Source organism: Sebastes umbrosus, chromosome 15 (assembly GCF_015220745.1).
Source record: "Sebastes umbrosus isolate fSebUmb1 chromosome 15, fSebUmb1.pri, whole genome shotgun sequence".
Lineage (NCBI taxonomy): Eukaryota > Metazoa > Chordata > Actinopteri > Perciformes > Sebastidae > Sebastes > Sebastes umbrosus.
Genome location: NC_051283.1, coordinates 11,163,571 through 11,174,506, shown reverse-complemented (window position 1 = coordinate 11,174,506; position 10,936 = coordinate 11,163,571).

Below are 10,936 nucleotides of genomic sequence, written 5' to 3'. Positions count from 1 at the left end.
TTAAATACTCTGCTATGATAAATATTTTCTTTAAAGGAAAAGTGTGTAACATTTTGTGGGATCTATTAGCAGAAATAGAATGTTTTCATGAGTGAATAATCACCTGAAACTAAGAATCGTTGTGTTTTCGTTAGCTTAGAATGAGCCCCTCATAGGGAGCGTGTCCTCTTCACGGACACAGCCATGTTGCTCCATCAGGTTTCTGCAGTAACACAGTTGTCTGTTAGATTGTAACTGGCAGTGGCTGACAGTGGTTGAGAAACATACACTAATATCTAGTGGGATTTTTTTGGCAGATAGTGGAAGGATGCTCCAGTTAAGTCAGTATAGTCAACGTCAGACATTTTAGGGGACATAAACATATGAAAAACACATTTTTGAGTGTTGGTCCTTTACAGGAGACATGCATTTTTGTGAATATGTGAGTCTGCAAAAGTAGCTGGAGCAAGAAAGCTGTTCTTTTAAATTGACATTTGTCCATTAATGTTATATTTTGTGGAATTGTTAGCTGCGGTTACTCCATACACTAACTTCATATTTACATTTGACCATTTTTGTGCTGTAGCATGCTTCTCCCAAGGGAGAATAGGTTACTACAATGGTAAACAGTAGTCAACATGTGGCTCTATTAAAGTACTTACAAGGTCAGTCAAGTAGCTTTATTGCAATGGATAAAGTAGTTTCTCCCTTAAATGTCAGGTTTGCCTCAACTTTAAAAGAGTGCCTATTTAGTATTGCACTCCTACAACGTTCAGACTCATGATGGACATTTAAAAAGAAAATTATTTAAATGAATTCAGCAGAATTCGAGATATCATCTTTTTTATTCCATGCATTCTTATTTCCTTGTCAAAACCTGACGCCTACATTACCCACAATGCAACTCGACTGCCAACAGTTCTGTCAGAGATTCAGGCGTTTGTATGCTGCAGGCAGAGATGAGGAGTGGGGCTACAGAGGTCTGGTAAACTCACTTCTTTCTAACTCAACACCCACAGATTGTTTTCATTTTCAACCTTGAAGTCTTCCAAGTTTCAAGTCTTCTGACGCTGACTCAAGTGACATCACATGAGGAAATTTAAGCGCAGCTCCCTCTGGGGACCCAAAGGCTTTATACATCGTTTTCACATATTCAGAAGACCTGTAAACAGATTTTGATGCAACAAGATGTACATTTTTAATTAGTTTATGTATCAATTAGTTCTTAATTGTTTTTAATTAGTTATTTTATGCAATAAAAAGGGGGTGAGACGTCACGATTGACAGCTGTGAGTCTCGCTGACAAGCTGCGGCCGTGCTCGGCTCGCGATTGGTTCGGGCGGGTGACCTCGCTTTGACTTTACCTGCGCTAAGTGATGTAGAAAAGCTGCTTCATGAGGGAAATGTACCTGGGTTTATTTCAAAGATGTATTTTTTGTTGATGGATGGAGCTTCAAAGCCAGATTTGCATAAATCTAGAGAGAGGTGGGAGTCTGACTTAGATCTATCAATTGATGCAGAGCTTTGGTCAGACTTGTGCCATAAAAGTGTGTCAGCCACTATTACAGTTTTTCTCGATTGTTTACACACATTTTCTGAAAGCATGCCTCATACTCTCAGAACTCTACACACAAATCAAAAAACACACACACAATGGGCAAAACCCCTCAATTCTCCTGCAAAATGAAACTTTACATTCAAAACAATGTTATTTCTTCTCAAAATGGTATTTTGTTTTCAAATGACACACGCAAACCATCATATGAATAGACATTTATAAGAACCAGTTGAACACTGATGTGCTCAATGTAAAACACTATGATGAATGGAAAACACTTCTTCTCCATTCATCATAATGACTTAGGCCTTTTTTTTGTTCAGTGTTACACTTACTACAGACAGTACATACATAAGTGTGTTGTAAAATATTTTAGAATATTGTTTTTATACTCAGAACACACAAATACACGGTAACAAATATATTTTATTTTCCCCACAAAAACAATGTACACAGTGAACATCCCAACCAACACAAAGTTGCACATACAGTGGTCTACATACAAAACAACAGAAGAATTTACTGTATACAGTTACAGTAAAAAAAAAAGAAAAAAAAAAACTATGCTGCATCCTCTCTTCTGTTTTGGTCTGGCCACAGCACCTCATCCACATCACAAGCAGTGTTTGCCCTGGCCAAGTAGTGGGGGAAATATCGCTTAGCATGTCGAATCCAGCCATGAAAAGCATCAACTGATTGCTAATTGTAACACTGTGTGACAGGTGTTTGCCCATGTGATGAGTCAGTGTGCATAGTAGGGCAATTGACTTTAGAATTTTGAATAACAGTGTGTTCCTTGTGAAAACGAGATTTTCTTCATGAAAATTGTGCCAAATGCAGAGAATTGTGTGTAGTGTTTTGAAAAAAGTGTGTTTTAGAACTGCAATTTGAGTGTAAAGCAGGAATTGTGCTTGTAGTTTAGCAGAATTGGTTCAGGGGGTTGGTGCATGAGTTACATGTTGTGGTCACTGTGTGTCAAGTACCAGTATTTGTGTGTAAACAATTGAGAAAAACTGTAATGCTAGATACAGATTGATCCTTATAACTTTCTTCACCAACTCTAGTTCTCACCACAGAGATTGCATAAATATAGACCTGAGATATCAAATATGTGTTTTGGATGTGGTATAGAGGAGGGCTCATTTTTGCATTGCACCTGTTCATGTACAAAACTTAATATCGTTTGGCAGGACTTCTCTGACATTATGACAAGACTTACAGGATTTACCTTCCCATTGGATCCTCAAATTTGCTTATTAGGGATTTCACAGTCATTAGTACACCTTTAAGAAACTTTCAAATAAAGTTTTTAGAAATAGCTCTATGCATCGCCAGGAAGTGTACAGCAATTACATGGAGGTCTGATTCCCATCTCCTCATATCTAGATGGCTTTTTAGAAATGAACAGCTGCATTCCACTTGAAAAGATCACATACACCCTCAGAAATGAATACAACACATTTCTGAAGATTTGGCAACCCTATTTAACCTATACGGACTCCTTAACAACACCTATATCGGATTTGATATAACAAAATGATCAGACTTGATACATCATTAGTCATCTGAATAAGTCAGAGCACTGCATCTCGTTATTTATGATTTCTTTATTTGTGTATTTAATTTGTTTTTATGTATATCCTTTTTAATTCACTTGATAGTTAACTATCCAATACTCCTTTTGAGTATGGTTCTTTTTCAGTTTGTATGTTGGTGGGATAGGGAGGGAATTTGAAGCTATGTTTGTGTGAGTTTGTGTTTTGAATGTTTTGTATATTTGGTTAACTAAAAAATTTGAAAATAAAATATTAAAAAAAAAAAAAAAAAAAGGCATACAACGCCTTTTGGTGAGAAACACAAAATACAAATATAACTTGAGTTTGTTGGGCTCCTTTAATATGTCTTTTTATTTCCAGTTGTCTCCTGCAGCATGGTGCAGAAGGCTGCGGTTTAGTAAAGTAATGGAGGAGAGACTTGAGATGTTATTTTCGAGCAGGCCTGGCCTTTACCCTCTGTTACCTAATCTGCCCGTCTCTGTCATTTCTAAGACATCAACCTGGCCCACCCCAACTGTCTCCTGGCAACAGTGTAGCCACGGAGACCGAGTCTTTTGGATCTCCGACCTGCAGGAAGTGATGCTGTGGTTGGACGGGGTAATTATGGGTCTTCTTGTTTTCTTGAAGAACGCTGGCTGGCTGCTTGTCAAGACAGCGAGGAGCGTTCAGCAGGAGCTGCATGTGCTCAGCCTCTCGGGGACGGAGATGTGAACACACAATGTGCCCAGGCCTCAGTCCATAATACTCACTTAATAAGCCTGCAGGCTTATTCATCATGTCTCTTTCTCTCTCTCTCTCTGTCACCCCCTCAGTCACATGGGCACGAAATCATTTCATTAGGTAAAGTGAGAAATGTGACAGGAGCTTTCATACTGGGTTTGGATATAATTGAAAGCTTGAAGGCCTGAAATAACTGCACATAAAAGGTGGAAACACACTGTTGCACTGCTGCTGGCAGCCTATCAGTTTATCTTTAATCAGCTCCACCACATACTGGTATGTGCAGCCAAAGCATGAGGAGCTCAGTTTTAAAAGCTGACAGTGATAATCTCTCTCTGATCTGCAAAACCAAACTGATATTTCTCTGTTTGTTCTGGCTCATTTCAGGTCCTAACCCGTAGTTTTAGAGTCAACGTGTAACTACTTTTACAAATTATGATATGAATGAACGTGATGGAGTCCAGAAGATTGTCCTGGAGATGAGTCATACTATAGGTATCCATCACCTCCGAGCAGAAGCCCAGAGCTGGAAGAAGTACATCTTTTATTTAAATAAAAGTAGCAATAAAACTGTCTAGAAACATTCTGTTACAAGTAAAAGTACTGCATTTATAAACTTATTTAAGTAAAAGTAGCAATATCACCGTCTAGAAAAACTCGGTTACATGTAAAAGTACAGCATTTATACTTTTACTTAAGTAAACGTAGCAATATCACCATCTAGAAATACACTGTTACATGTAAAAGTAGCAATATCACTGTCTAGAAATACTGTGTTACATGTAAAAGTACTGCATTTATAATTTTACTTAAGTAAAAGTAGCAATATCACCATCTAGAAATACTCTGTCACAAGTAAAAATACTGCATTTTTAAACTTCCTTAAATAAATGAAATAAAAAAATTATACTTAAAGTACCAAAAGTAAAAGTACACATGAAGCAGAATGACCCATTACAGAGCCATACATACAGTATATTGTATTATTGTATTATAATTATTGATGCATTAATGTGTAAACATCACTAATGTTGCAGCCGGTAAACGTGAAGTTAAACTACTTTACATGCTGCCAGGTAGCTTAATCCATAATAAACCATAATCATTTATTAGTTGATTTATATTTTGTATAAAATAATCTCAACATTAAAAAGTAATCAGATCAGAAATCAGAAATGTTTGTACTTAGGCACAGTACTTAAGTAAATGTATTTATTTACATCCGACCACTGCAGAAGCCCCGTACACTGGTGTTCATTGTCCACGTGACAACCCACTACTGTAATGAGATGCATCACACACATGCAGCTCCGTTCCCGTCTCGTCTAAACCAAACAATTACAGTCTGCTTATGAGTGACTGATGATATTTACAGATCTATTTATACCGCAGAGTTGGCAGCCAGACTGACATTTGCACAATAAAAAAGGACAATATTTCAATAAAGTCTGTGCTGTTGTTAAATGAAAGGAATATCTAGAAAGTAAATTCCCCCACCAGTGATCTGAAATGTACAGTTATTTCACCAGAACTCCCAAAATCCTCAGCCTTTTAAATGCAGTGAGAGCACTTCACAGCACCTCACAGCTCTCACATTACACCAAAGGCGTCGGCGTCTTAATGATCACAGCGTTTCAATTCTGACTGAGTGCATCAGGAAAAAGCTAACAGAGTTTGCCAGCTGGTTGGTTTATTCTCTACAGACGCAGCACAGGAAAAGCTGTCGATGTGACGGCTTCTCTTCACCTCACAGGAGGAGTGAAATGGATCCAAAGAGGCATTGAGACTTTTTGCATTGAGACATCTCATCAGTGACATTTCTGAGACTGTTACTGAAGTGCTGCTGATTCATAATATCCTGTAGAGCGGGGTAATTTCTCTCTCTTCACTGAAACTATTCATTCTTCAGAACCAAATCTGGTCTCGGAGCCACAGCTATAAAGGCTTGTCCCAACTTACATTGATTTAAAGTACAGCTAGGCCTTCATCATCCACGTATTTATACATATTAGTCCATCATCATAATAAAAAATAAGGGTCAAAATTGATGCAGCAAAGATAGAAAAATATTTACTTTAAAGCAGCTATAATCCATTTAAGTGGCTCGTAGTGATGAGAATTATCACCCAATAATGTTGTTGGCTCTTCCTCTCAGCTATATGCAGCATTTTAGCACATTTTTTAGCTCATTGTTTTGGTTTTATGGCCTGGAACTGGGTCCACTCTCACCAACACATTCAATCAGCATCATTTTATTGCAGCAGGCAGCTGTTTACAGCAAACAGTCTGTGCGTTTCAATACCCATACTATTTAGTAGGCCCGAAAAAGATTTAGTAAGATAGTATGTTGTCAAATGCAGTATGCCAAAAATACCAGGATGTCCTATTGTATATGGTTGCATTTTGCAGTATGCAAGCCAGCATGCTTTTCTGGCTATTCTGACCCACAATCCTCTGTGCAGCGAACATATGAGCAAGAGGGTCAAAGTTCAAGGTGCAATGTTATGATGATGTAGTATGTCCCAATTGTATGCATACTGCATGCAACAGTACGTACTTTATAAGGGCAGATGCAATAAAAGTAAAAAGAAAATCTATGCGAATTGGATCGTAGCCAAAGTCTAAAAATCAGTGGGCTACCTCCGGGTCTGAAAATTGAAGCTAATGTTGAAGTGCCTTAAACTTGCATTATTTCTAACAGCCAGCAGGGGGCGACTCCTCTGGTTGCAAAAAGAAGTCTGATTGTACAGAAGTCTATGAGAAAATGAGCCTACTTCTCACTTGATTTATTACCTCAGTAAACATTGTAAACATGAGTTTATGGTGTCAATCGCTACTTTCAATAATATATATAATATATTATTGTGAATATATTCACCAGGTGGCATAAAAACACTACTTCAAATAAATGCTAATGTTAAATTATATAACTGTTTTCACACTCTCTGTGATTCCGTTTAAACCAAACAGTGACTGTTTATTGTCACCAAGACTATTTTACCTTATTTGGAAAAAGGCTGCAGGCTACAATTGTTAATTACTTCAGAAACAAAGAGCTTTCTTGCCAGAATGTCTGCCTCGTTGTTCAGGAGCCTCGACGGGCTCTTATGAAAACACACTTGGGTAACATCCAAAAGGCCATTCTCATACTTAAGAACATTAAAAGCAGGTGTCCTTCAGAGCGAAAAGGATGGGGGAAGTCTGCCATCCCCACTAATGTCCTTGAAACCAATAATACCACAATTCACGTATTCTTGCAGTCATCTTGGCCTCTGTGCTGCTTCATGATTTCCTGTTCAGCAGCAGTGTTGTGACTACCTTTTATAGCTTTGATGCCCAGTGTTCCGCCAGCTGCGTCCTGCCTTCTTCACACTGCAAACGTTGTGTTTTTTTCACGTCCTTTTCCTTGCTGCAAGTCTGCTCCCTCTATTCCAGGTCATATAGTTTGAGTTTATAGGTTTACAGGTTTATTTGTTGTTAAATTGCCATGGCTTCTTTTGTCTTCCGTGTAATGTCTGTAATTGTTTTTTGTAAACCTTCCCTCTCCCTTATTTGCCAACTCCCAGGTTGTCACGGCTAATGAAAATTTCCTTTTAATTGACTTGTTGTCTCTCTTTCTCTGGCAGTCCTTGGTTTCACATTGTGTGAGATGGGCACTGTTTCACTCTGAACAAGCCTACAGCGAAATCAAATGTGCACACACACACACACACACATAAATAGAGAATCACTACACACACACTTCTCAATGTCAGATAAAAAAAAGCTGCATCAGATGGCCAAACAGTGTCTGTGTACTCTGAGTGTGTGTTGCTGGTTGGGCATCGTCACAAACAAATTGAATTTTAAAATAACGGAGGAGTGTAGTGTCTCAGCAGGCTGAATTTAGTCTAAGAGGTGTGGGATCCGTCTGGCTGACAATGTGTGTGTGTGTGTGTGTGTGTGTGTGTGTGTGTGTGTGTGTGTGCTGTGTGGCATTGTTCCTTTAAAGCAGTTTTATCAGCAGCTCCTCTGACAGCCTGCTGACAGGAGTTCAGCCTCAACATTCAGCTCCACTGACGATCAGATTAAACGCTCTGCTGACAGACACACACTCTTCCATATAGAGACCGTACAATGTAAAGACAGGGACATCCATATAAAGGAACCAAGTGCAATAATGGCTGATATTACTGATACTGAACATGCTGTCGTTACACATCAGAAAACACATGTTGGATGTACTAGCGTATAGTCAGAAAAGTAATGCATCAGAAAAACGGGGTATGCCCAACACACATTCTCATCTCAACTCATCACATACTGACGTCAGACCCCCTCTGCGTCACATTTTGCTTGCGGTAAATACATGCTTAATGTTGTGAATTAAACAAAAACACTTGTTTAGGTTTAGGCAACAATACCACTTAGTTAGGTTTAGGGAAAAACAACATGGTTGAGCTTAAAATGACTATGTTTTTTACAGAGAAAATGTGACTTCACGTTGTGAACACGGGAGAAGGATCAGCTGAACGTGAAAGTGAAACATGATGCACAGGACACAAACAGCGTTCTCCTGAATGAAAGCCTTGTGTTTGTTGGACCCTTTTTCGCTCTTTAAACTACGTCCTAACAGCATTTTCTTTGAGCGTTTACTGTTGTCTTGGTCTTGGTCTCGAAACCAGTTTTTCAACGTCTCAGTCTTGTCTCCAAATCAACCGCATTTTTACCTTGTCTTGTCTCCGTCTCAGATAAAGAGAGAGACTCCTTGGTATTTTATCACTAAACTGCTTGTGCATTATCTGATTTATTTGTTATCTAATCATTACTGTGATCGAAAAACAAAGGAAAATTCCCACACATGAAATTCACCTCTGCAATACCTTTTGTTTATTTTATTATAAGAAGTTTTTCATGGTACACTTATACATACACACATATGCTGTATAAATGGCTATAAAAGAGTTGAATGAAGAAGGGAATCTTCATTTGTTTTCTGGGGGTGTTTTTATGAGAATGTGGGTCTTTCAGATCAATTTGAGGAGTGCCTCTGGTTTACATGTGCTGGTCTGGTCTTGTTTTTGACTTGATCTCAACCCCTCAAAGTCTTAGCAGCCTTGTCTCGGTCTCGATACACTCTGGTCTTGGTCATGACTTTTTGTCTTGGTTTTAGGTGGTCTTGATTAAAACGCTGCGGCAGATACAGCTGACAGAACACCAGCAAACAAAACTCCCAAGTGGCAACAAAGACAAACTGACAAAAGACAAGTGACAGCACTGGGACTAAATACACTTGGAGAGGAGGGAGATAACGAGGAACAGGTGACAGCAGGGCTGACGAGGAGGAACAGGTGAGACTCATCGGGGCGGGGCAGACAATCACACAGGCGGGAAACAAACAAAGGCTGGAAGTAAAACCACTATTACTTTTTTTTATCCAAATCACATAGTATGTACTGCATCTGCGCTTACAAAGTACGTACTGTTCCGTGCAGTATGCATACAATTGGGACATACCACTTCATCATAACATTGCGCCTTGAACTTTGACCCTCTTGCTCATATATCCGCTGTGCAGAGGATTGTGGGTCAGAATAGCCAGAAATAGCCAGGACCTCGGATCCTCTAGGGCAGGGGTTCTCAACCTTTTGTAACTTGAGGCCCACGTCTGATTGTTAAAATAATTTCGAGGACCACTTTCCCTAATAAATGAAAAACTTGGCTATAAATATGTGTTATGCCAGTCAGGTGTAATGACCCACGAAAATATTCAGCTTACCCTCACCCATCACTGCCTGCCATTATGAATCCAAACTATTCAGGGTCATATTTCCTCACCAACACGCTTTGGAGCTTTTACTGGTGCAGGGTTGTCTCCAACATCACTTTTCATTTAAAAAAATGCTCCATTTTGTGTCACTGCATCCAAGACATATATGTCTGTAAAGGGGAGACTCGTGGGTACCCATAGAACCCATTTTCATTCACATATCTTGAGGTCAGAGGTCAAGGGACCCCTTTGAAAATGGCCATGCCAGTTTTTCCTCGACAAAATTTAGCGAAACTTTGAAGTGTTATTTAGCCTCTTTCCCGAAAAGCTAGAATGGCATGTTTGGGACCAATGGATTCATTAGGATTTTTAGTTCCATATCATTCCAGTATCCTTCCTCTAGCTTTAAAACCCTACCGCTACAACCTCTGAAAAACAGAATAGCGGCCGAGGGATTTTGAAGAGGTTAATCTAACCTTTTGTCAGTACCTCCGCGGCCCACTAGGTGATGCTCTGAGGCCCACCAGTGGGCCGCGGCCCAGTGGTTGAGTATAGCTGCTCTAGGGGGGTCCGGGGGTCATGCTCCCCTCGTAGAATATTTTGTACATTTTAAAGTTAAAAGCATCAATCTGGTGCACTTTGAGAGCAAAATTAAGAAGCTAGATCTGTGAAGAACTTGGCGGGACCGGTGGGTAGCCAACAGGAGCACATGTTTTTGGTTCATTATGAAACTGTGGCAGGTCTGGGTAATTAATGGGAAACACTGGGCTACACCATACCAGCACACTATGTCGCGCCGAGCTGTGACGAGGATTTATCTATGTGGACATTTTCTAATGATTAAAGCAGCTTTAAGTACAATTTGTAGGTACCTGTGCTTCTTTATACGAGGCTACTACGCCACTACTACATGTCGGATGATGATATTGTATTTTTTTATACCAGTTAAAGGAACAGAAAATACAGTTTTGTATGTCAGTAAAGGATTAACTTTAACAGACTGTACTGACATGCCCGATCAGATAATCTGTCTGCTGCTGTGAGCGTAGCGTCTGTAGATGGTGTTTCCCTGCCAGTCTGCCAGATTGATCCTCTGCATATCACACAGCATCTAACCACAGAGACTAATGTGGACTCACAGGGTTGCCCACACCTTTGGCACATCCAATGTGTTCTACATATTTGGTATTTATTGTGAAACTAATGCAACTATTAAACTAACTAACTAAGGATGTACAGAGAGCGGTAGAGAGAGATCAGATGGCGGTAATGTCTCTCATTGAATTGTGGGTAGATGATTTGATTCCAGCACGTATCTCAACTTACACATGACATCCTCCCTCTGACACACTACCCTCAGTGGTCTATTCACTG